This window comes from Dermacentor variabilis, chromosome 4 (assembly GCF_050947875.1).
Source record: "Dermacentor variabilis isolate Ectoservices chromosome 4, ASM5094787v1, whole genome shotgun sequence".
NCBI classification, from domain to species: Eukaryota; Metazoa; Arthropoda; class Arachnida; order Ixodida; family Ixodidae; genus Dermacentor; species Dermacentor variabilis.
In genome coordinates, this window is record NC_134571.1 from 133295819 (window position 1) to 133320523 (window position 24705).

Sequence of the window (24705 nt, forward strand, 5' to 3'; positions counted from 1 at the left end):
TATATATTGCGAGGCTGCTGTTAAGCCTGAACGGTCTATTTCGCAGCTCGCGCGCTGAAGAAGATGACGCTGGTCTTGTTGGTGAATATATACAGATGAAGAAGATAAAGGGGTAAAAAAATGCTCACACAATTTCGCCCGCGCGTGGAAGCGGCCAACCTGGCCGCTGGCTGTGGCAGCAAAGGCCGTACGCAAGGCTTTAAACGCGAAACATGGACAATCGTTGTGGCGTTGCAGCGGCCGTCCAAAGCTGGAACAACTGTAGTGACACGATAGTTAGCTGGCGAAGTGTGCTCCCGAACAATTAGGGCCCGATAAAACGGGACTGAAATTTCTCGCACAAGCCAGGAGCGCGAACCGGGGTCCACAGTTACACTTCGTCCTCAAAGCGGAAGGAAACGACACGGTGTGGTGAATCATAGCGAGCTTTGTAGTCTTGTTGACTGGCGTCGGTGTTGAGGCGGGAACGTTGGCGACACCGGGCAACGTGCGGAACGAACTGCTCACACATTGATGTGGACGAGGGCACGGGGTACCGAAGAAAGAAGCATCCAGGATAGAGATTTGTTGGCGACCTTACACAAGGAAAAAGGGCGAGTACCCTGTAGTGCGTTGGACCGCCGTGTTGAATGCGAAAGTGACGAATGGTAGAATGACATCGCAATTGGTGTGGTCAGGCTTGATGTACATTGATGTCATGTCGGACAGCGTGCAATGAAAGCGCTCTGTGAGGCCATTAGTTTGTGGGTGGTAGCCGGAAGTCGTTTTATGGATGGTATTGGACGCACGGAGAACATCATGGAGAAGTTTAGACAGAAAGGTCCTGCCACGGTGTCATGTCGGACAGCGTGCAATGAAAGCGCTCTGTGAGGCCATTAGTTTGTGGGTGGTAGCCGGAAGTCGTTTTATGGATGGTATTGGACGCACGGAGAACATCATGGAGAAGTTTAGACAGAAAGGTCCTGCCACGGTCACTCAAAAGGGACACATGGAGCTCCGTGCCGTAAAAATATGGCTTCCAAGAAAAAGGCTGCAACCTCCTCTGCGGATCCCGAAGCTAGTGCGGCTGTTTCAGCGTACCTTGTCAGGATGTCTACAGCTGTGACGACCCATAGTTTACCGCCACTGGTTAAGGGTAGCGGTCCATAGAGGTCGATACCACCGACTGCGAAAGGAGCTTCAGGATGCGGGACAGGCTGGAGCAGTTCAGCTGGAAGTGCGGTCAGTCGTTTGCGGTGTTGGCAGAGCGAACAGTCAGCCACGTATTTCGCTACGCTGGTTGCAAGTCCAGGCCAGGAGAACTGTCTGCGACTTCGCTCGTAGGTTGTATGGAAACCAAAGTGAGCGGCAGTGGGATCGTCGTGAAAGGTCTGCAGTATCTGTGCCCGAAATAATTGGGGAACGACAGGAACCCAACGGTGTCCTTCGGGATGAAACGCATACCGGTATAGCATCGCATTTTCGATCTAGAAGTTCTTCAACTGCCGATGGAGCCCAGCGAGGGGGGCGAGATGATCCGCGAATACGTTACGTAACGGAGTGGCAGTTGCAGTCATTACGTTGGCAAGAGACAAACGTATAAGAATGGCTCGATGGGACCCGGTCGGGAGCTGCGAGCGAAGGGAATGCAGGTGACGCGTCCTGCGGTTTCCTCACGGAAGGTGGTAAGCAAGCAGCGTTTGAAGACTGTAGTAGGGCACAGCGAGAGAGAGCATCGGCATCCTGGTGTTCTTTTCCAGACTTGTAGGTGACGTCGAAGTCGTATTCTTGTAAACGAAGTATCCAACGGCCGAGACCGAGGTTAAATTCTTTAGCGTCTCCAACCAGCACAAGGCCTGGTGCTGCCATTTGGCAGCAGCGGCTCGCGGCAGCGTGTATACCTGTCTGACACTTGAAATTTTTACAGTACTGACTGCCGGTTACAGATCCTGCCGAAAGACCACAGCGGCGGCAGCCATATCGTCCTGCTATTTTCTTCGTGGGAACGCGTTCACCGACTGCATCGTACTGCGCCGTTGTGGTTTCTAGCGTGGCTGTTAAAAGCTTGTCGAAGACCCAGGAACATTCCGTTTGGCTGCAGCGGCTTGCGGCAGCGTGTATACCTGTCTGACACTTTAAATTTTTACCATAGAGGTCAATGTTTTTCTACCAAGTTTTTGCTTTATCTATCAGACCTTCTCCTGCCGTTGCTGCAGCTGCTACTGCTGCTGTTACAGTGCCTACTTCAGCTGTCCATTACTGCTTCTCTGTATCTGCTCGTAGTGTTGTACTTATCTTGCTACTTTGAATTTCGCAGTACTTGCATAGCATGACAAAGGAAATGAACAAGTTGTTTGAGGATCTCAAGCGTACATTGATGCAGGAATTTCGTGATTTTCAAGAAAGCCTAGAGAGGGATTTAAGAAAGGAAATCAGGGAAAGGTAGGCTAACCTGAACTTCATAAACGCAGGCTACGAGTCAACGAAGGTGTCCGTAGATCGAGTCGAAACAGAAAATCAAGCTATAAAAGAAAGTGTTAAGGTGTTGGAGGGTAAGCATGATGCCCTGTGTGCGGAGCTGAAGCAACGTGACCCTAGACTTATGCACAGTGAACATCACTCGAGATGCAGTAATGTAGAAGTCAAGGGCGTGCCACGTGCTTCGAACGAAAACATCAAAGAAATTTTCGACAAACTAGGACAAGCAGGTGATGCGTCCTAGTTTGAGCATGCCCCTTGAGGACTCTGACATTGAAATCTGCCACCATGGTAAAACATCAGGAAATACTACTGCTCCTAACATTGTCATTCAATTTGCCCGATGATCACCACGACACTCCTTTCTATACAGGGCTAGGAAACAAAAGCTATCTTCCAATCCCTTGGGATTTTCACCAAAAGTGCCCGTTTATAAAAACGAGCATTTGTGCCCTGCCATGAAACGGCTATTTGGTGCCGCGAACGAAAATAGGAAAGATTGTAAATGTGTGTGTGGACATGAAACGACAGTATGTGTGGACATGAAACGGCTAAATATTCGTTCGCGAATCGGCTGGGACGCCTACTGTTCTCATAAATATCCTGGATGGTTTAACGAACATCATGTAGGAAAGCTCAGTCATTTTTGTTTTCCTTTTTTATGTTTTTGTGTTCAGTTACGGGTTTTTATCAGATGATGTTAACATACTGATGAATGCAAAAAGACCATCACTGTCATTTTTTTCACCAAAATGTTCTTCCATTACTAAATAAAACTGATAAAATGGAAATGCTCCTGGAAAGTATAAATGTGCCGTCCACGGCTATAATGCTTACGGAAACGTGGTACACTAACACGTCACAAGTGTTTTGTCCCTCCGGCTATCAAAGTTTTTATCAAAATCGGGAAGGAAAGTGTGGAGGCGGTGTTGCTATTTTTGTTAAGGATGGCATCGCATGTGAAATTGTGGAGGATTTCTGCACAATCAGTTCTGATATCGAAGTACTTACTCACCGAAACCGCGACAATCTTTCTTGTGTCGCTACCCGGCCACCCTCCGGTGGTTTAATACGCTTTCTGTGTTTTACCGGACAACATTTCAGCCATGTTGCGGAGGAAAATTTTAACCTTTTTCTAGGAGGTGACTGTAATGTAGAGATACTTACGCACACACACCATAAGCAACAATTTCAAGACCTGATAAACGAGAACAGTTTGAGCAATGTAATTGCAGCGCCAACGCGTGTTACTCAGAGAACTGCCATACTGTTAGATATTTTCATCACAAACACTTATTTTGATGATTTATTAGCGGATATTATTTATTCAGCCATCAGCGACCATTTAGGTATTATTTTAATCAACAGTACCCTCCGTTTAGTCAAAAGGAGCACACCAATTCGCTATGATTAAGACATAACGGCACGTTCTCTGGAAGATTTTCGCAGCTCCATAAGTTCGCAGCAACGGGACAATGTTTTAAATTCAAACAAAAGTGAAAGTGCATATTCCGCTTTCATCATCACATTAAAAAAATGTACCATGAACATTTGTAACTAAAAAAGTTAGGAAAAGCCTTGAAAGCTCGTAAACCTTGGGTTACTTATGAATTATTAAACATGATTGAGCATAACAATGAGCTGTACGCCCAATTTGTTAAACATGAAAATCCAACTAGTTTGGAAAAATATAAGTCGTACAGAAATAAACTTACGAGTAAACTAAGAACAGCTAAAAACTTATATTTTCAAAACCTATTGTCAAAACCGGCGCATACGCGATCCGATGTGACATGGAGAAATTTAAACTTTCGGCTAGGCCCTGGTAAACCTCATATTACTCCCGATCACTTTCTACATCAAGGCAAACAGCTATGTGGCGCAGCACTAGCAGATGCTTTTAACGATTTCTTTATCCAACAAGTTAACCCTTGTAGTGTTTTACAGAATAGTTATTATGATGCCTTGCCCATTAACAACATGAGTGCGAAATCATTTTTCTTCACTCCTACGAATTGTGCTGAGGTTTTTTTATTTTATAAGCTCTGTTAAAAATAGCAAATCGGAGGACACAGATGGTATTCAATTGGACCTATAAAGCATGTCCTTGACATCATTTGTCCTGTTCTTACTCACATTCACAATTTGATTCTATGGTCTGACCAATTTCCGAAAGACATGCAAATTGCTCGAGTGCAGCCTGTGTTTACAAAAATGTGACAAAAATTTGCTGGGAAGTGATCGTCCAATTTCGATCCTACCAGCATTTTCGAAAGGCGTTGCAAAAATAATTCACGCTAAAATAGCATCCTATCTTGACAAAATTAATTTGTTAGACGATTTCTAATATGACTTTAGGAAGCATTGCTCCACCGAAACAGCTCTTTTAATTCATAAAGAAACCATTCCACAAGCGTTCAACAATAAAATATTGCTTATGGGGATATATATAGATTTTTCCAAAGCATTCGATCTTGTAAATCATAAAATTTTACTTGCTAAGTTGCTAGCTTATGGTAACCGTGGTGTCGCCTTGGAGCTCTTTGAATCTTATTTATCGCATCGAGCACACTATGTAGAGTTGGAAAGCAAAAAGTCTTGTCTTCGGGCTGTAAGAATTGGAGTGCCGCATGGAAGCATCCTTGGAGTACTCCTGTTCACAATGATTGTAAACGATATGCCACAAAGTTCCAAAAGGCAAAATTTATTTCTTATGCTGATGATACAGCAATGTTTATCACTGCTACTTCAGAAACTGAACTACAGCTTCAGGAGAGCAGAGCGCTAAGAGAATTTAAAGATTGGGCTGATGCAAACTGTTTGCGAAAAAATGCCAGCACGACAAAAGTTGTTGTCTATATGCAAACAGGCAAAAAGTTACAAAGTACAATAAACATGAAAATAGATACGGATCAATTAGAGATTGTTAACACGGTCTCTGTCTTAGGCGCAACATTCGCTAAAGACTTAAGTTGGAATGATGACGCGGAACAAGTAAGTAAAAAGCTATCTTCTGTTGTAGGTATAACAGGTCGATTGAAATCATTTATTGTTTTAAAATTCAAATTTTACTTTATAATACTTTAGTATTGTGAGTTCTGCAATATCGTAACCTCTTTGGGGCACTAGTAGGAAGATAAACCTTAAGAAATTGCATTTGCTCCAGAAAAGAGCTGTGCGATACATTGCCGATGTCCCTCGTTTACTTTCTACGACAAATCTGTTCTCAAAGTTTGAAATCTTGCCTGTATTTTCTTTATACAACTATAGTTTAATTTTGAGCTATAAGTAATACTTGAAGTCTAATAAACCTATTGTGTTTTCTCTGGCCGATTTAAAAGCTAACCCTAGCATCCGTGATACTAGGCATAAAGAGGAATGGCACGTACGTACACCTCGGACTAATTACGATAAACAACCCTTAAGACTTACAGTGCCCATTCCGCTTAATGAACTCGCACAGGAAGACTTTGATCCTTTATGCAACTCCAATAATGAAATAAAACTATTTTGTCAGTTATGCCAAATAGACAAGAATCTCATAATATTTTATTCCCATATTACAGTCATAAGTGCCTGTTAGCACAGCTGTCCATACGTGTACATAGATCTGTGTGCATAGTTTGTGCATATGGTATGTATCTGCATGTGTGTATATATGCATAAATGCGAAACTGTATGTGCATATAAGTATGTATGTATTTTGCGTAATTTTATACTAGATCTTTTTTGTTGAAAGTGCATTTGTTTACAATATTACTTTGTTGCAAGTGTTGCATTTTTCGTGATGTTTCTGCAGTGCTTTGCTGTCAAACGTATAAGGGGGTGGGACCCCCGTCAAGCTGTACCCCAGCTTTTAGTCCGGTCTCCTTTTTTCAATGGGAAAAGAAATGAAACACACCATTCATTCACTCATCAGTAACGACCGTAAAGTGGCGGTCATGCAGATAAGGCCGAAATTTTGAACGGGCCAAACAACGGCGAGACACTCTTGCTCGGTAATCGTCTAATTTTTCTCTAGAGCTGCTAGCGTGCGACTTGCGCATGCAACCACACTTTCGTCGAAATTTCGCTGATGTTGCAGAACAGCGCCGATATTGTGGCCGCTGGCGTCAGTAAGTAGAAGAGTGCGTGCGGTGTTGTCGAAATGACAAAGCACAGGTTCGGACGTCAGGGCACGCTTGAGGGCGTCAAAAGCAGTTTGGCATTCGCCCGACCATACGTAGGGAGCTCCAGAAGGAAGGAGTTCATGGAGCGGCGCCGCAATGGTGGCAAAGTTACGTTTGAAGCGCCCGAAATACGAAGCTAGGTCAAGGAAGCTACGCAAGCCTTTGGCGCGTTGAGCCCTGGGGAAGCGGAGGACAGCGGTAATCTTGTCGGGGTCGTGTCGAAAACCATCCGTGCTGACAAGGTGCCCGAGTAATTTAATGGCTTTGCTTGCGAAGTGGCACTTTTTTATATTCAGCTGAAGGCCAGCAGCTACGAGGCATGTCAGGACTTTGTCGGGGTGCGTCAAGTGCTAATGGAAGGTCGACGAAAATATGATGATGATGTAAAGGTAGCATACGCAAGTCTTCCACTTTAGGCCCCGTAGTACGGTGTCAATCATCCGCTGAAATGTGGTGGGAGCATTACACAGGCTGACAGGCATTACGTTAATTTCGTAAAGTGCATCGGGTGTGGGAAAGGCAGTTTTTTTCTTGTCTGCTTCGTGCAAGTGGATCTGCCAGTATCTGGAGCGTAGATCAATGCTGGAGAAATACTCCGCTCCTTGTAATGAATCTAACGCATCATCGATTAGGGGCAGTTGATATACGTCTTTGCGGGTTATTTGGTTCAAGGCATGGTAGTGTTTGCGAAATCGCACTGCGCCGTATTTCTCACGCACCAAAACGACAGGTGACAACCCAGGGCTTGAGGAAGGGCGGATTATGCTACGTTACAGCAGGTCGGCAACGTGGGTATCGATGATCTGCCATTCAGCGGAAGAAACGCGATATGGCCGCCGGCGCACGACGGAAGTTCCATCTGTGTGTATGCGATGAGCCATCGCAGAAGTCTGACCCGGAAGAGGAGAGTGGACGTCGTAGGAGTCTTTCTGCTTGAATAACAATGCCAGTGACTCCCCCGCCTGCTGTGACGTTAGGTCAGAGCTGATGGCACTAGCGAGAACAGAAGCAGGGACCGGATCTATAGCAGTGGGTGGTTGTGAAACAGCAGTAGGCGAGGTAAGCACAGAGACAGGCTGAGTGTCCAAGACGCACATGAGAACGGCACCTATTTATAGGAAGGACTGGCACAGTGGTTGTGTTGAGTACAGCCAAAGTGGCCGCGCCGTTGGTGAAGCGAACATGGCTGGGTGGCAGAGCAATCCCTTTGTATAGGCAACGGGCTGACGGTAAAACTAAATGTTACCATCGGTGATTTGCGAGTTGACTACAAGGAGTTGTTCGCGGCCACGTTGGGCCGCACAATTGTCAGCAGTTTGTAAGCGAAGGCGCGGTTCGCGCACGTCGTCGGAATTGTCGGTCTCTGTCAAGTTAACAAGGCGTTGATGGCACTACATGAAAGCAGACGCCGAAGAGAGAAAGTGCCACCCTATACTCACGGACAACTTTTCTTGGCTATGAAGCGAAGGCTATGGAAACTAAGCGCGCCTCTTTCACCGCTGCTGGAAGTAGCCCCGCAGTTTCGCTCACGTTTTCTTACGTGGGAAACAGCAAACAATACTTTTTTTGTTTTTTACAGCACACAATTTGAAACACTACGTAACATTCACCAGTGAAATATTGGTATTTTATTGTACTTTTCGTTTGCTCTTTCGAGCTTTCGCACACCCAAGACCGACGCACATATTGCGCATTCCTCAAACGCAAAATGACGCCCGTGTCTTCTGGTGAGTGTTAGTCGCTTGCTATCCCGGCAATCAACTCCCCTCAGAGGCTGTTGACTAACTTTAGCAACTAAAGACTATTGAAGCACATAAAAAAGTTTTTTCCAGCGTCTGCGGGGAAACCTAGTGAGCCCCTCTGGAAATCGCAACCATCGGCACGTACAAACGGGTGAGCGAGCTGACTGCTGCGCCAGCTCTACCGACAGCAGCGTCGGTGGCACGTTGTCATGCGGCTGCTGCTGAGCTGCGACACAGGCTGCGATGCTAGCTGTTAAGAACTTCGTACATATTGTATGTGAACGAACATTGATTCACGTCGAGTTATTGTATGTGCCTTGACAGAGAGGTTGTGCGAGGTTGGCGAAACCGAAACCGGTGCCGAGCGCCGCCGGACTACATTGCGTACGAATACAGTCATGTGCAGAAGCTCCACTCCCGTAGCTTTCACTTCAGAGCCAAAAAAAGCAGTCCGCGAGTATAGTATAAGCATGTGTGCACAGGAAGTCAACACTGCGAACTGGATATGGCGGCGTATCCCACCGGTCGAAACTCGAACGGTGCATTGCGTCGATGGCCGAATAACAACATTATTTCCACCACGAAGAAGAGCTCTATTGTAAGGTATTATAAGTTTGTGTAGACGAGTACGCAAGCCAGCGTGAATAATAGAACTAGCTTCTCCCGTATCAATAAATGCTAGAACTAGTGCACTTTCTACACACACGAATAAAGTATTGGTCGGGTACGCTGGAGGAATTGTAGCCTGTGCGAGCCATGCAGCTTTTCCACTAAAAACTGCACCATCTAGTTTTCCGATCGGTAGTCAGAAGTGCGGGTGGCCGGTTGCAGGTGTGACGTCGGGCGTCGGAGAGGGGAGGGCGAGCGGTGGCGCTCTGGACGGTAGTTGCGAGGCGCTTCGGGAGGTGGAGAAAGTGAGCGTGGGGAAAGCCGGTGTTGGAAGGGACTCGGAGAAAGCAACTGGTCTCTCTCATAAATATCGTAGCCATGGCGTTCGTTCTGTTGTCGCCTTCGGCAGAAACGCGATATGTGCTCGCGAATACCACAATAACAACATATGGGGCAGGGTGTAGGCCAGACAGTGTAAAATGCTGTGGCAGGCGGACGGGGTGCTTGAGTCGCCAGATGGTTGGGAGCAGTAGCAGGAGCAGAAGGCGCTGTCCGAACGAACGCTGGTGCATAGCCGCAACCTGATCATACATGGTCGACGGCGAAGGAGGGGCACAGCTCACAGCGCAGGTCATGGAGGACAGCTCCTCTTTGATGATGTTGCGCAGGCCAGGAACCGCAGGTTGAGGCTGTAGAACGGGAGCACTTAGCAGGCCACACGCTTGCAGCTCTTCGCGTACGTGAGTCCGAATCAGCATACGCAGGTCCGTATCCGAGGGAGGCGCCGCCTCACCGGCGACAGGTTTATTTATTTATTTATTAATTTGTTTGTTTGTTTATTTATTTAGGATATCTACAAGGCCCGAAGGCATTACAGAAAGGAGTCGGTGAACATAACAAAAACATTGTGCAAGATGCAAACAACGTGGCGTTTCATGAATGGTGGTTTTGAAGGTGTCGCTATCTAGGATTCCCTGCAATGGTGGTGGGAAGGTGGTTCCAATCTTTGCTTGTGCTAGGGAGAGTGCTAGGTTGTAAATGGATGTCCTGCAGTGCTTCCAGGTGTTGGCAAGACGCGATCACATCGTTAACGGTATTCGTATTCTTGATCGCCAGTGCGTTGAACGCGACGTGGGCGGTGCCTTTAGGATAAGACGAAGACGATCAGGTTCCGTCATGGTGGCGTCAACACGGCGACAAAAGGCGAGCACGTCCTCGATATAAGAGGTGTATGATTCCCCGGGAAGTTGCATGCGTCCATCAAGCTTTTTCTTAGTGACCTCTGAGCTGACGTTGGGGGTGCCAGAAATTTGCTGAAGCTCGTGTTTGAATGCCGCCCAGTCAGGCAAGGTGCTCACGTGGTCAAGAAACCAAGTCCTGGCAACATCAGTGAGGTAGAATGTGACGTTGAGAAGCTTGTGCATATCATACCACCGGGTAGACTCATTCACGCGGTCATATTGTCCAGCCAGACGTCAACGTCATCACTACAAAGGCCAGCGAACATAGTGGGATCGAGCTGACGCGTGCTGACGGTCCATGAAGGAACGGATGGTGGGGCAGAGACGGTGACGCCGGAGGCTCCTGGTGGACCTTATTTGGGCATGGCGGCGGACAGGCGGAGCAAGCGGTGACCTGAACGGAGTTCCATGGAAACTCGAAGGCCTAGAGGACCAAGGGATCAAGAGCAGCCTCCACCACTTGCGAGAGAGTTGTGAAGCCTCGACGGTTTATTTAGCAGGTCGCGCGCTGAAGTGGCCATGATTATAAATATATACAGATGAAGCAGATGAAGGGGTAATATGATGCTCGCAATATATATATATATATATATATATATATATATATATATATATATATATATATATATATATATATATATATATTGTAATGGGGTGTATTTAACAGTTCAGTTAGTAGCGTCTGTTCGTAATCGAGAAGGGAGGCCACGCAGAGCAGGCACAGCTGGTTGCCGGAACGGCTCACGCTCGTGCTAAGCACTGTCGATCCAGCTGGCCCATTGGTTGCACTGCAGGCAAAGATCAGACGATCTGGCTGGCCTTGTCCTTGTGCTCTTCTTCTTCATTACAGCTACCGCCGGGTGCAACAGCGCAGCCATCCTGGCGACTTACGACGTGGAGACGAGCGGGTTATAGAATTGTTTCAGGCGGTGAACGTTAACAACATCCCGTCCACGGCGGCGCTTGTCAGATGCCGGTGTAAGCGGCTCTATGACATAGTTGACCGGAGAGGTGCTTTCGATGATGCGGTATGGTCCATCATACTGCGTGAGAAGTTTTGTCGAAAGTCCAGGCGTGGTAGAAGGCACGGACAAGACAAGTGTGCCGGGAGCGAACTTCGGATTCGTAGCGTCGCCATCACGATTGGTTTCTTCTCGTTGTTTGTCGGTGGAGGTGAACTTTCGGGCTAATTGACGGAATTCGTCGGTGTATCGGGGGACGGCTGAAACGGGAGCACACTATGACGTGTCTGGTGTATAAGGCAAAACCGTTCGATCGTATGGCAAGGATCGCGACCGTAGAGAAGAAAGTATGGAGAAAATGCTGTAGTACTTTGTGTGGCCGTATTATATGAGTACGTGACAAATGGGAGGAAGATGTTCAGTTTGTATGCTCCGATGAAACGTACATGACGAGCATATCACCAAGGGGGCGATTGAAACGCTCCGTAAGCCCGTTAGTTTGATAATGGTACGCCGTGGTGGTCCGGTGAACTATGCGACTTTGAGCAAGCAGAGCGTCAACCACCTGCGACAAAAACGCACGGCCTCTATTACTCAGCAGCTCCCGAGTTGTGCCATGACGAAGAAGGAAACGATGGAGCAGAAAGGATGCAACGTCACAGGCGGTTGCTGCAGGTAGACAAGCGGTTCCAGCATAGCGTATAAGGTGATCAACTGCGACAATAATCCATCGTTTGCCAGCGGGTGTTAGCGGTAGCGGCCCGTACAGTTCAATTTCCCCATGGTCGAAGGCAAGAACAGGGCACGGAAGCGGCTGTAATAAACCGTGGGCCGGATAAGGCGGAGGTTTGCGGCGTTGGCATTGCGGGCACGAGCCGACAAATTTTTTGACAAAAGTAAACATTCCTAGCCGGTAGTAACGTTGCTGCAGGCGCTCATACGTCTTCAAAATGTCTGCGTGTGCACATTGGTGGTCAGTATGGACAGACGCGCACATTTCAGAATGCAAAGTGCTAGGGATAACCAGGAGCTACTTGCGACCATCAGGCTGGTAGTTGTGTAGATACAAGAGGTCATCCCGGACAGCAAAATGGGCAGCCTGGCGACGCAGGGAGCGGGAGATGGGAGAAGCAGGCGAGCCAGAAAGGAGATCCAGACGAGAAGCCACCCAAGGATCTTTGCGCTGCTGTGATGTGAAGGTGTCGATGTCAAACGAGGATACCACCGCGTTAGTGGAGAGGGAGGCCGTGTCGGATGGCAGCGGAGCGCGCGACAGAGCGTCAGCGTCAGTGTGCTTGCGACCTGAGCGGTAGATGACGTGGATGTCGTATTCTTGAATGCGCAGAGCCCAGTGGGCAAGGCGTCCAGACGGGTGTTTTAATGAGGGTAACCAACAAAGGAAGTGATGGTCAGTAACGACATGGAAAGGCCTGCCATATAAATAAGGGCGAAACTTCCCGAGTGCCCAAACGATGGCCAAGCATTCTTTTTCTTTGACGCTGTGATTGCGTTCCGCTTTAGTCAGCGCATGACTGGCGTAAGCAACGACGTTCTCGGAGTAGCCAGGCTTGCGCTGCGCAAGGACAGCGCCAAGGCCAATACCACTGGCATCGGTATGCACTTCAGTTGGGGTGGTGGGGTCGTAGTGTCGCAGTATAGGCGGAGGTGTCAGGAGACGGCGTAAGGTCACGAACGCGGTGTTGCATGCAGGAGACCAGTAGGATAGGCCGTTGGCGCCACTTAAGAGTTGTGTCAGAGGTGAAATAATCGAGGCAAAATTGCGAACAAAGTGTCTGAAGTAAGAACAGAGGCCGATGAAGGCGTGGAGTTCATTGGGTGTCATAGGTTTAGGAAATTCTGCTGCAGGGCGAAGTTTTGATGGGTCGGGGAAAACGCCGTCTTGTAATACGACGTGACCTAGAATCATGAGCTTGCGCGCGGCGAACTGGCACTTTTTCAGGTTCAGTTGCAGATCTGCGTAGGTCAAGGACGTCAAGACTTGCCTAAGGCGAAGAGGATAGAGCGTGCTGAAATCAGGGGCGAACACAACGATGTCGTCGAAGTAGCATAAGCAGGTGCTCCATATTAGGCCGCGCAAGATATTGTCCATCATTCGTTCAAACGTAGCAGGCCCATTGCATAGGCTAAATGACATCACATTAAATTCGTATAAACCATCTGGACTAATGAATGCAGCTTTAGGGCGATCAACTGCTGACATCGGGACCTGCCAATAGCCCGAGCGTAAATCCAACCCAGAAAAGAATTCAGCGCCTTGCCAGCTGCCCAGAGCATCCTCAATGCGCGGTAGAGGGTAGACGTATTTTCGCGTTATCTTATTAAGACGGCAATAATCGACGCAGAACCGAATGGAATCATCTTTTTTTGTGACGAGAACCACCGGTGATGCCTACGGGCTATTGGAGGGTCGAATGACGCCGCGCTGAAGCATGTAGACCACGTGCTCACTGATCGCCTGACGCTCCTTGGCGGATACGCGGTACGGGCGCTGCCGCAATGGCGCGTCGGAGCCAGTGTCCATGTAGTGGCTGACGGTTGACGTGGGAGCCAGAGTAGGCTGAGCGACATAAAAAGAAGAACAGAACCGGGCAAGCAGGTGAAGAAGTCAGGGGATGGTGGAGCAGAAGTGGAAAGAGCACAGAAGTCAGTGAGCTCTGCATACGAAGCATCCGGCACGCCGGTTATAAACATCTCATCAAGAGGCTGTACATGGCCAAGTGCTTCGCCGCAAAGAGCGGTCAGGGCTGTAGGAAGCGGATTGCAGACAACGATGGCGCTGAAACTGGCTGAAATGTAAAGCGTGGCGAAAGGGAAGGGAACATCATTGCGGGTTATGAAGAGACAGCGCCCCAGAAAACGTGAACAGCAGACGAGTACGGTGGTATGGCGATGACTTCCTGAAGGACTAGCTTAGCGGGAAGAGCAAGGGGCGCCCATGGGGGGCACGTCACACAGAGGCGATAATTCGACTTGAGCACGTGCACAATTTATGACGGCGTTATTTCGCGAAAGAAAGTCTCACCCAAGTATCACGTCCTGAGAACAGTACTGCAGAACCACAAACTCCACAATATAGAGAACGCCCTGAATAACAACTCTAGCTGTGCATGCTGCTGAAGGCTGAACTGGCTGGGCGCTTGCTTTGCGAAGAGAAAGCCCAGAAAGTGGCGTCGTAACTTTTCGTAAAGCGCGAGAGAGGCGTTCGTTTAGGACAGACACGGCTGCTCCAGTATCAATTAGCGCAACGGTAGGGAAGCCGTCAAGAGTAAGGTCGACAACATTCGAAGGCGACAATGAAGGACTTGTACAGATCAATGGCGACGCAGTTCATGCCTCTTGAACTGCGGCGCTTAGTTTTCCTCTTGCGTGGGTGAAGGGCGCCGACGCATGGGGGACAGCGAGCGGCGACGCGGGGAACGCGAACAGCGTGTAAGGACGGGGCGCTCGGCTGGTGGCCTGTTCGACTGCCGACTAAAATAAGTGTCGTTAAAAGGTTGCAGGTCGGTGTAGGGAAGCGACTGCACCAACCCATCAGGGTACAGCATGCGGCTGCGGCACAATCGTGCAACAACCGCCGGCATACCATATGGACCTGTTGTCTTGTGTGCGCCAAGAATTAGCAAACGCAGGTGCAGGTCGATGAACGGGATGATGAACTGCTGGTAGCGGCCGTGGATGTAGCGCAACGAGTGGTTGACGAGGAGGCTGCGCGGTTACGGCGACAGGGACTGCTGATGCTGCATTGGTAGCGCCTCAGCAACTTGGTCTCCAATAACCCTCCGGAGCGTAGGGGCGAGCTGTGTAAGAGGCTGTGACGGCAGCGGCTGCTGTAGGGGTAGCTCAGCGAAGGGTAGTAGAGAAAGCTGACGTGCAATTTCCTCCCGCACGAAAGCTTGGATTAGTGTGAGCAGGGGAGAGCGATTAGGGAACACTGTCATGAAAGATAGGGCCTCGTCAGCCACTGCGGGGCTCCTGGTCAAATCTAGCTGCCTCCTCAACTCGCCGTAGCTTTGGCACAAGTTTATGAGCTCTGCTACGGTGCGCGGACTCTTGGCAATCAACATCTGGAAAATGTCATTGGCGATGCCCTTCAAAATGCGCTTCAATTTGTCATTTTCGGGCATACAAGCATGCATACGTTTGCATAGGTCGAGAACCTCTTCGATAAAACAGGTGAATGTTTCACCGGGTTGTTGCTCTCGCTCTCGTAACCGTTGCTCGGCGCGAAACTTGTGGACGGTGGAGCGACCGAAAACTTCAGCGAAACTGGCCTTGAACGTGGACCAGGACTGAAAGTCGGCTGCGTGATTTTTAAACCACAGGTGAGCCACTCCCGCAAGGTAGAAGATGACGGCATTTAACTTGGCGGTATCGTCCCATCGATTGTGCAAGCTCACCCGTTCGTAGGTAGACAACCAGTCATTGACGTCCTGCTCATCCGTACCGGTGAAAACCGGTGGATGGCGTTGCGGGACAGCGCCTGAGCAGGCAACGGAGGGTGGCGGCGACGTCGGCTGGGGAGAGTCAATCATGATGGGAGAGAGAGAGTCCGAGACCCCAGTTCCAGGGTGTAGATGTTCTTGAATACCCCGCACCTCCGCCAATTGTAATGCGGTGTATTAAACAGTTCATATATATATATATATATATATATATATATATATATATATATATATATATATATATATATATATATACAAGAAGCCAACGAAGACACCAAAGACAACACAGGGGAAATTACTCGTATACTTACTAGCTGAAATAAAGAAATGGTAAATTAACGAACCATAAAGTGGATGCAAAAACGACTTGCCGCTGGTAGGAAGAAATCCTGTCTTCGCATTACACGTGCGATGCTCTTCCAATTGACCTACCGTGGCGCCTTTTTTCCATGTCCTTTTTGGGGTATATATATTTTGCTACTAGAACTAATCCTTGGAGTGTTAGCCAGCGTCACCACTCACAAACGTTATGGCGTATGTGCAACATCCTATCTGGCACAGGCGCCACGAGTACGTGATATTTGTAGGTGAAGGGAAGTGGTCAATAAAGCCAGTCATGCTTCCTGAAGTTATCGATGTTGCCAGGTTCGAGACCCTCGTTATGTAATGAACTAGAACAAAGGGGGTTAACCACGGGGCCCGATTTTTATTGATCATATCATAAGAAGCCCACAAGCAAAGGCATCACGATCAACACAGGGGAAATTACTTGTACTTACTAGTTGAATGAAAGAAATTATAATTTTATGGCAAGAAATTAAAGTGGATGAAAAAACAACTTGCCGCACGTAGGGAACGATATCACGTGTTGACATTACGCGTGCTATGCTCTGCCTATTGAACTTTCGCGGCGCAGTTTTCTCATCCATTTTCCGGGGTATTAAGCGTGAATGCTTTTAGCTGCCTTTGTTGGCGACATTCAAGTCACCTTGAGCCAAAAGCCAGAGCCGTTATAGGGGAACTCAAATGAGAACATCTGGGCAAGTTTGCGAGAACAAAACGAGATTATCTGGGCAACCAGTAAAAACATGGAAACAATTCCCACTCTGACCCCCAAATTTTTGTACAGGACCGCACTACACGCGCTCATCATCATCATCATCATAATCATCATCATCATCATCATCATCATCATCATCAGCCTAGTTACGCCCACTGCAGGGCAAAGGCCTCTCCCATACTTCTCCAACTACCCCGCTCATGTACTAATTGTGGCCATGTTGTCCCTGCTAACGACTTAATTTCATCCGCCCACCTACCTTTCTGCCGCCCCCTGCTACGCTTCCCTTCCCTTGGAATCCAGTCCGTAACCCTTAATGACCATCAGTTATCTTCCCTCCTCATTACATGTCCTGCCCATGCCCATTTCTTTTTCTTGATTTCAACTAAGATGTCGTTTACCCACGTTTGTTGCCTCACCCAATCTGCTCTTTTCTTATCCCTTAACGTTACACCCATCATTCTTCTTTCCATAGCTCGTTGCGTCGTCCTCAATTTCAGCAGAACCCTTTTCGTAAGCCTCCAGGTTTCTGCCCCATATGTGAGTACTGGCAACACACAGCTGTTATACACTTTCCTTTTGAGGGATAGTGGCAACCTGCTGTTCATGATTTGAGAATGCCTGCCAAACGCACCCCAGCCCATTCTTATTCTTCTGGTTATTTCAGTCTCATGATCCGGATCCGTGGTCACTACCTGCCCTAAGCAGATGTATTCCCTCACCACTTCCAGTGCTTCGCTACCTATCGTAAACTGCTGTTCTCTTCCGAGACTGTTAAATAATACTTTAGTTTTCTGCAGATTAATTTTCAGACCCACCCTTCTGCTTTGCCTCTCCAGGTCAGTGAGCATGCATTGCAATTGGTCCCCTGAGTTACTAAGCAAGCCAATATCATCAGCGAATCGCAAGTTACTAAGTTATTCTCCATTAGCTCTTATCCCCAATTCTTCCCAATCCAGGTCTCTGGATACCTCCTGTAAACATGCGGTGAATAGCATTGGAGAGATCGTATCTCCCTGCCTGACGCCTTTCTCAATTGAGATTTTGTTGCTTTCTTTATGGAGGACTACGGTGGCTGTGGAGCCGCTATAGATATCTTCCAGTATTTTTAAATATGGCTCATCTACACCCTGATTCTGTAATGCCTCCATGACGGCTGATGTTTCGACTGAATCAAACGCTTTCTCGTAATCAATGAAAGCTATATATAAGGGTTGGTGATATTCTGCACATTTCTCTATCAGTTGATTGACAGTGTGAATATGGTCTATTGTTGAGTAGCCTTTACGGAATCCTGCCTGGTCCTTTGCTTGACAAAGTCTAAGGTGTTCCTGATTCTGTTTGCGATTACCTTAGTAAATACTTTGTAGACAACGGACAGTAAGCTGATCGGTCTATAATTTTTCAAGTCTTTGGCGTCCCCTTTCTTATGGATTAGGATTATGTTAGCGTTCTTCAAAGATTCCGGTACGCTCGAGGTTATGAGGCATTGCGTATACAGGGTGGCCAGTTTCTCTAGAACAATCTGACCACCATCCTTCAACAAATCTGCTGTTACCTGATCCTCCCCAGCTGCCTTCCCCCTTTGCATAGCTCCTAAGGCTTTCTTTACTTCTTCTGGCGTTACCTGTGGGATTTCGAATTCCTCTAGGCTATTCTCTCTTCCACTATCGTCGTGGGTGCCACTGGTACTGTATAAATCTCTATAGAACTCCTCAGCCACTTGAACTATCTCATCCATATTAGCAACGATATTGCCGGCTTTGTCTCTTAACGCACACATCTGATTCTTGCCTATTCCTAGTTTCTTCTTCACTGTTTTTAAGCTTCCTCCGTTCCTGAGAGCCTGTTCGATTCTATCCATATTATAGTTTCTGATGTCCGCTGTCTTACGCTTGTTGATTAACTTAGAAAGTTCTGCCAGTTCTATTCTAGCTGTAGGGTTAGAGGCTTTCATACGTTGGCGTTTCTTGATCAGATCTTTCGTCTCCTGCGATAGCTTACTGGTTTCCTGTAAAACGGCGTTACCACCGACTTCTATTGCGCACTCCATAATGATGCCCATGAGATTGTCGTTCGTTGCTGCAACACTAAGGTCCTCTTCCTGAGTTAAAGCCGAGTACCTGTTCTGTAGCTTGATCCGGAATTTCTCTAGTTTCCCTTTTACCGCTAACTCATTGATTGGCTTCTTGTGTACCAGTTTCTTCCGTTCCCTCCTCAAGTCTAGGCTAATTCGAGTTCTTACCATCCTATGGTCACTGCAGCGTACCTTGCCGAGCACGTCTACATCTTGTATGATGCCAGGGTTCGCGCAGAGTATGAAGTCGATTTCATTTCTAGTCTCACCATTCGGGCTCCTCCACGTCCACTTTCGAGTAACCCGCTTGCGGAAAAAGGTGTTCATTATCCGCATATTATTCTGTTCTGCAAACTCTACTAATAATTCTCCTCTGCTATTCCTAGAGCCTATGCCATATTCCCCCACTGACTTGTCTCCAGCCTGCTTCTTGCCTACCCTGGCATTGAAGTCGCCCATCAGTATAGTATATTTTGTTTTTACTTTAACCATCGCCGATTCCACGTCTTCATAAAAGCTTTCGACTTCCTGGTCATCATGACTGCATGTAGGGGCATAGACTTGTACCACCTTCAATTTGTACCTCTTATTAAGTTTCACAACAAGACCTGCCACCCTCTCGTTAATGCTATAGAATTGCTGTATGTTACCAGCTATTTCCTTATTAATCAGGAATCCGACTCCTAGTTCTCCTCTCTCTGCTATGCCCCGGTAACACATTACATGCCCGCTTTTTAGCACTGTATATGCTTCTTTTGTCCTCCTAACCTCACTGAGCCCTATTATATCCCATTTACTACCCTCTAATTCCTCCAATAACACTGCTAGACTCGCCTCACTAGATAGCGTTCTAACGTTAAACGTTGCCAGGTTCAGATTCCAATGGCGGCCTGTCCGGAGCCAGGTATTCTTAGCACCCTCTGCAGCGTCACAGATCTGACCGCCGCCGTGGTCAGTTGCTTCGCGGCTGCTGGGGACTTAGGGCCGGGGTTTGGTTGTTGTATTCATATAGGAGGTTGTGGCCAAGTACTGCACCAGGGTGGCCAATCCTGCTCTGGTGAGAGAGTGCGTTACCGGTTATGGTCACCGGGATCAGGCCGCACTCCAGGCCTGTTTGTGCAATTTTCTCAACACACGTTTCTCATTACAAGCGCTAGTTACTGCCAAAATGCGAGAAAAAATATTTTTTACGAGTTCTTCATACTGTTTATTCACAATATCACTGAAGCTGTAACTTCTAGTAGCCTGAAGTTTCATTTGTCATTTCTAATAGCGACGTTCGTAAGGCATATTCATGGCACTATACACTTAGCTGTCATCTTTTGGCGCTGTACGCCAGCGGCGTGCGAGTTCCGAAGCGCCGACTTTACGTCATCTCGATGAGATAGCACCACACCACGTGGCACCTCCTTCAGGCATTTATACCCGCCATGGTGCCTTAGCGGAATGGTGTTCCACTGATAAGCACGATGGCGCGGGATCAAATCCCGTCCGTGCCTGCTGCATTTCGATGAAGTTAGATATCTCCTGCTGGTCACATTTAATGTGGAGACCCCATGACGGTGAGTCTCAAAATGAAATCGTGGTCTCGGCACGCAAAACGACACATTTCACTTCATTCTTCTTCTAGCGGGGCAGCGGGCTCTCTCTTCCTAGCGTCTTTTGCTACCTGTCGTGCAGCATTCATCCAATTTTCTTGTTCTAGAACGGCAGTCTCTATATGAACAAGTTCCCAGTATGGAGTGGTGCAGTGTGGTGCGGTGGAGTCTGCCATTCCGAACATGCACTACACCCACTTTAAAATTGTAGCTAGTATCACCTCAAGCCAATCTCCTTTTCCTAGGGGTGGGTAGCACAACCCGGGTGGAGGAAGAAAGGATGTGTACGATACGAGCGCAGACTAACAACTGATTTAATTTTTCAAACGATTGAATAAATATACAGAGAATGTGATTACGTGATGAAGCCACGTGTACAAGTGGCAAAAAGCTGTCACCCTATCTTTTTATTCAAAAGCTCCGTTTCATTATCATGCACAGATGTCTTGTATAACGATATCCGGCAGAGATAGCTTCATCCCACCCCTAGGATTATGTTCAGTCACCAACTCGCCCAGCTTGCCGTGTTAATGTTATCTCCCTTATCGTCACCATTTCATGCTTACATCTGCTCTCGATGACGGAAGAGCCAGCAGTTTTTATATGTTGCTACTATAACTAACCCTGGGAGTGTTAGCCCCTCAGTTAACCCTCCATCGTATCCTTCATATATATATATTGCCACGCGTATTTGCTTATCTTTCCCGGTGACCGCTTGTAACTGCCTCACAAATGTTATCGTACAGCGCTGAACGCGCCTGCATGCATCGGAAGTTTTTGGAATGTTATCGATGGTTCTATCCACTGTCTGTCACCAAACTTTGTGTAAACTGACAGCATGTATGCGCGAACAACACCCCTTCTTAAACACTCTCCCACCGACAGCCTATCACGCACCCCCATCGATCCTGCGCCGCAAGACGACGAGGACGACGACGGCTTCCTTGGAATAATAGACGCGGAAGACTTCACTAAACAGCAGTGAGCAAACCTGGAGCTAAAAAGCCTAGTGGAGTATTTGAAAGGGAACACCGACGTTGTCCCTAAGGCATTTAAGCGGCGATTGTCTTCGTTCACGCTACAAAACAACTTGCTCGTGAAGAACGTCTCACCAGTCCGCTGCAACTACCTTCTTATTGTTCGTCAGCGCTGCGTTCAGAAATACTGCACGCTGTAGATGACGATCCAACCGCTGGGCACCACAGTTTCTCCCGGACGCTGTCGAGGGTACATGAAAGGTATTACTGGCCGCGTCTGACCGCCGAGGTCGCCCATTACATCAAGACTTGCCGAGACTGTCACCGACGTAAGACACCACCGACAAGGCCAGCAGGAATACTAGAGCCAATCAAACCTCCTTGTCGACCATTTCAACAGATTCGAATGGATTTGTTTGGACTGTTTCAGACGTCAATGTCCGGAAATAATTGCATCGTCGTGGCGACGGACAATCTCACCCGCTTCGCTGAAACTAAAGCTCTGCCGAAAGGTAGCGCAGCCGAAGTGGCAAAATTCTTCATCGAGAGCATCCTGCTGCGACATGGCGCCCCAGAAGTCCTCATCTCCGACAGAGGAAAGGCCATCACAGCAGAGCTCACCCAAGCCATTCTGCAATACAGCCAGACAAGCCACAGGAGGACAATTGCCTACCACCCGCAGACGAATGGTCTCACGGAGCGCCTGAACAAGGCAGTCGCCGACATGCTAGCAATGTATGTCGATGTCAAGCACAAGACGTGGGACGCGGTCCTGCCCTACGTAAACTTTTCTTACAACACGGCATTGCAAGAAACAACCGAGATCACGCCGTTCAAGCTGGTCTACGGCAGGTACCTGACGACGACTCTCGACGCCATGCTGCCGCACGCCACCGACGAAGAAAATCTTGACATCGCCACCTATCTGCAGCGCGCCGAAGAAGCCCGACAGCTCGCCCACCTACGGATCAAGAACCAGCAGCCTACCGACAGCCGACACTACAACCTGCGACGACGCTACATCGTGTACCAACCCGGCGACCGTGTTTGGACCCCGATACGCCGACGAGGACTCAGTGAGAAAATATTGCGACGCTATTTCGGACCCTACAAGATCATCCGACGTATTGGGGAACTGGACTATGAGGTCGTGCCAGGCGGCATTTGACATTCGCAGCGGCGCTGTGCACCATCAGAAGTGGTTCACGTGGTGTGTCTAAGCCCTTTCACGCATGCTGACAAACTTCCCAATTTTGTAGTTTCTTTGCTACGAGAGTTTATGTTTATTACTTTCGTTTGTTTGCAGCATCGTATCGATGCTTTTTAAGAGAGGGTCTGGACACGTGTACTTGCTTATCGTTTCCGGGTTAACGCTTGCCACCGCCTAACAAACGTTATCGCACAGACGCGCCTGCACGTATCGGAAGTTTCTGCAATTTTATCGATGGTTCCATCCGCTATCTGTTACCGAACCTTAATTGTGTAATCTGATTGCACGTATGCGCGATGCGAACAGTGCAGAACTTTGTGGAAGACACGCGGATCCCAACGATTACTCTGGAACATTCGACCACTTATGCATAAAAGCCGACGTGCCTGACCCGCTGATCAGATTTTGGACGATCGCCGAGTGTGCTCGCCGCTATCGTTGTTCTTTGAGTTTAGCCTGCTTTTGAGGGCACAAGTTCACCGTCACTACTACGGGCCAATATATATATATATATATATATATATATATATATACTGCCTGTCTCGCTACCCGGTCGATGAGCCTGACGACGGCATTTTCTCTTTGTCTGCCTTCGCTAACATCGCCGATGAGCAGTACCGAGACATATCACTGCGAGCACTCATCGACCGTCTGCGCTCTACACCTACCGAAGCATCCGTTCGCCCATATGTCCTCCAGGGTGGCATTCTGTACCGAAGGAACTTCCTCCCTGACGGCTTTGATCTTCTTCTTGTCGTGCCAAAACATCTACGACAGACTGTGCTCTTTGACATGCATAATGCACCCACTGCAGGACATCTTGGGGCAACCCGCACGTGCGACTGCGTCCGCCGCCGCTTCTATTGGCCTGGTCTCGGTCCCTCTGTCCAACGCTATGTTGCTGCCTGTTATCCCTGCCCGCGTCGGAAAAGCCTCAGATGCTACCTGCCCGTGATCTCCAGCCCATCACCATCCCTGTGGAACCGTTCTTTAGTGTTGGGTTGGACCTCCTCGGTCCCTTTCCCACGTCATCCTCTGGGAACAAATGAGTAGCCGTCGCAACTGATTACACTACCCAATACGCTATCACGCGGGCTCTCCCTACCAGTTGCGCCACTGACATCGCGGACTTTCTCTTGCATGACCATATCTTGCTTCATGGCACCCTGTGAGAGCTGCTTACTGACCGTGGTTGTAACTTCCTCTTGAAAGTTATCGCCAAGATTGTGCGTTCCTGCTACATTCAACACAAGCTGACTACCTCGCACCATCCTGAAACCAATATCACAGAGCGGTTAAACCGTACTCTTACCGATACGCTGTCCAAGTACGTTTCCAAGGACCGCCACGACTGGGACATTGCCCTTCCTTACGCCACATTTGCGTACAATTCTTCCCGGCACTACACCGCCGGATTTTCTCCATTTTATCTACTGTACGGTCGCGAACCGACCATGCCCCTAGACAGGGCACTTCCTCCTGCTGCAATCTCAACAATCGAGTATGCGCGCGACGCCATCGCCCTCGCCGACCACGTACGCCAGCTTATCCGTACTCGACTGACGGCCTCGCAAACCACTCAGCAGTGTCAGCACAACGCTCGCCACCGTGACGTACAGTTTTCGCCTGGTGCGCTCGTGCTCCTGTGGCCGCCCTCTCCTCACCTGGGACTTTCAGAAATCTCCTTTCGCGATACACACGGCCCTACCGCGTGCTGCACCAGGTGACGCCTGCGACCTACGAAATTGCTCCTGTAAGTTCAACCTCGTCCTCTAGTCTGGCATCGATGCCGTGCACGTCAGTAGGCTCAAGGCTTACTACACTGTTTCCGAGTCCAGCCTTTAGTCGCTCCGGCACGGCGCTTTTGCCTCCTGGGGTAGTGCTACGGAAAAGTATTTGCGATCACGAAGAGGCGAGCAGTGTGAAGACGACGACAACGATTAGAGCCTAGCGCCGGCTGTTGCCTCTTGGCGAAGTGCGGCGTATTTCAGTTAATTAATTAATCTTTATTTTCATTCTGTGACTGTGACAATTACTGTGACAAAAAGCTATTTTCAGAACAGCTTAACTAGGCCACAGCCTTGTAAATATTCTTGTGTAAATATACTACAATTTCCTTGTAAATATACTTGTACATAGC

The 24705-nt window shown here is 48.3% G+C and overlaps 1 protein-coding gene across 3 annotated transcripts in view; it reads right to left on the reverse strand.

Moving 5' to 3' along the window:
- LOC142579799 (uncharacterized) overlaps positions 1 to 24705 on the reverse strand; it is a 210873-nt gene that overhangs the window by 20377 nt on the left and 165791 nt on the right. The window lies entirely within an intron of this gene.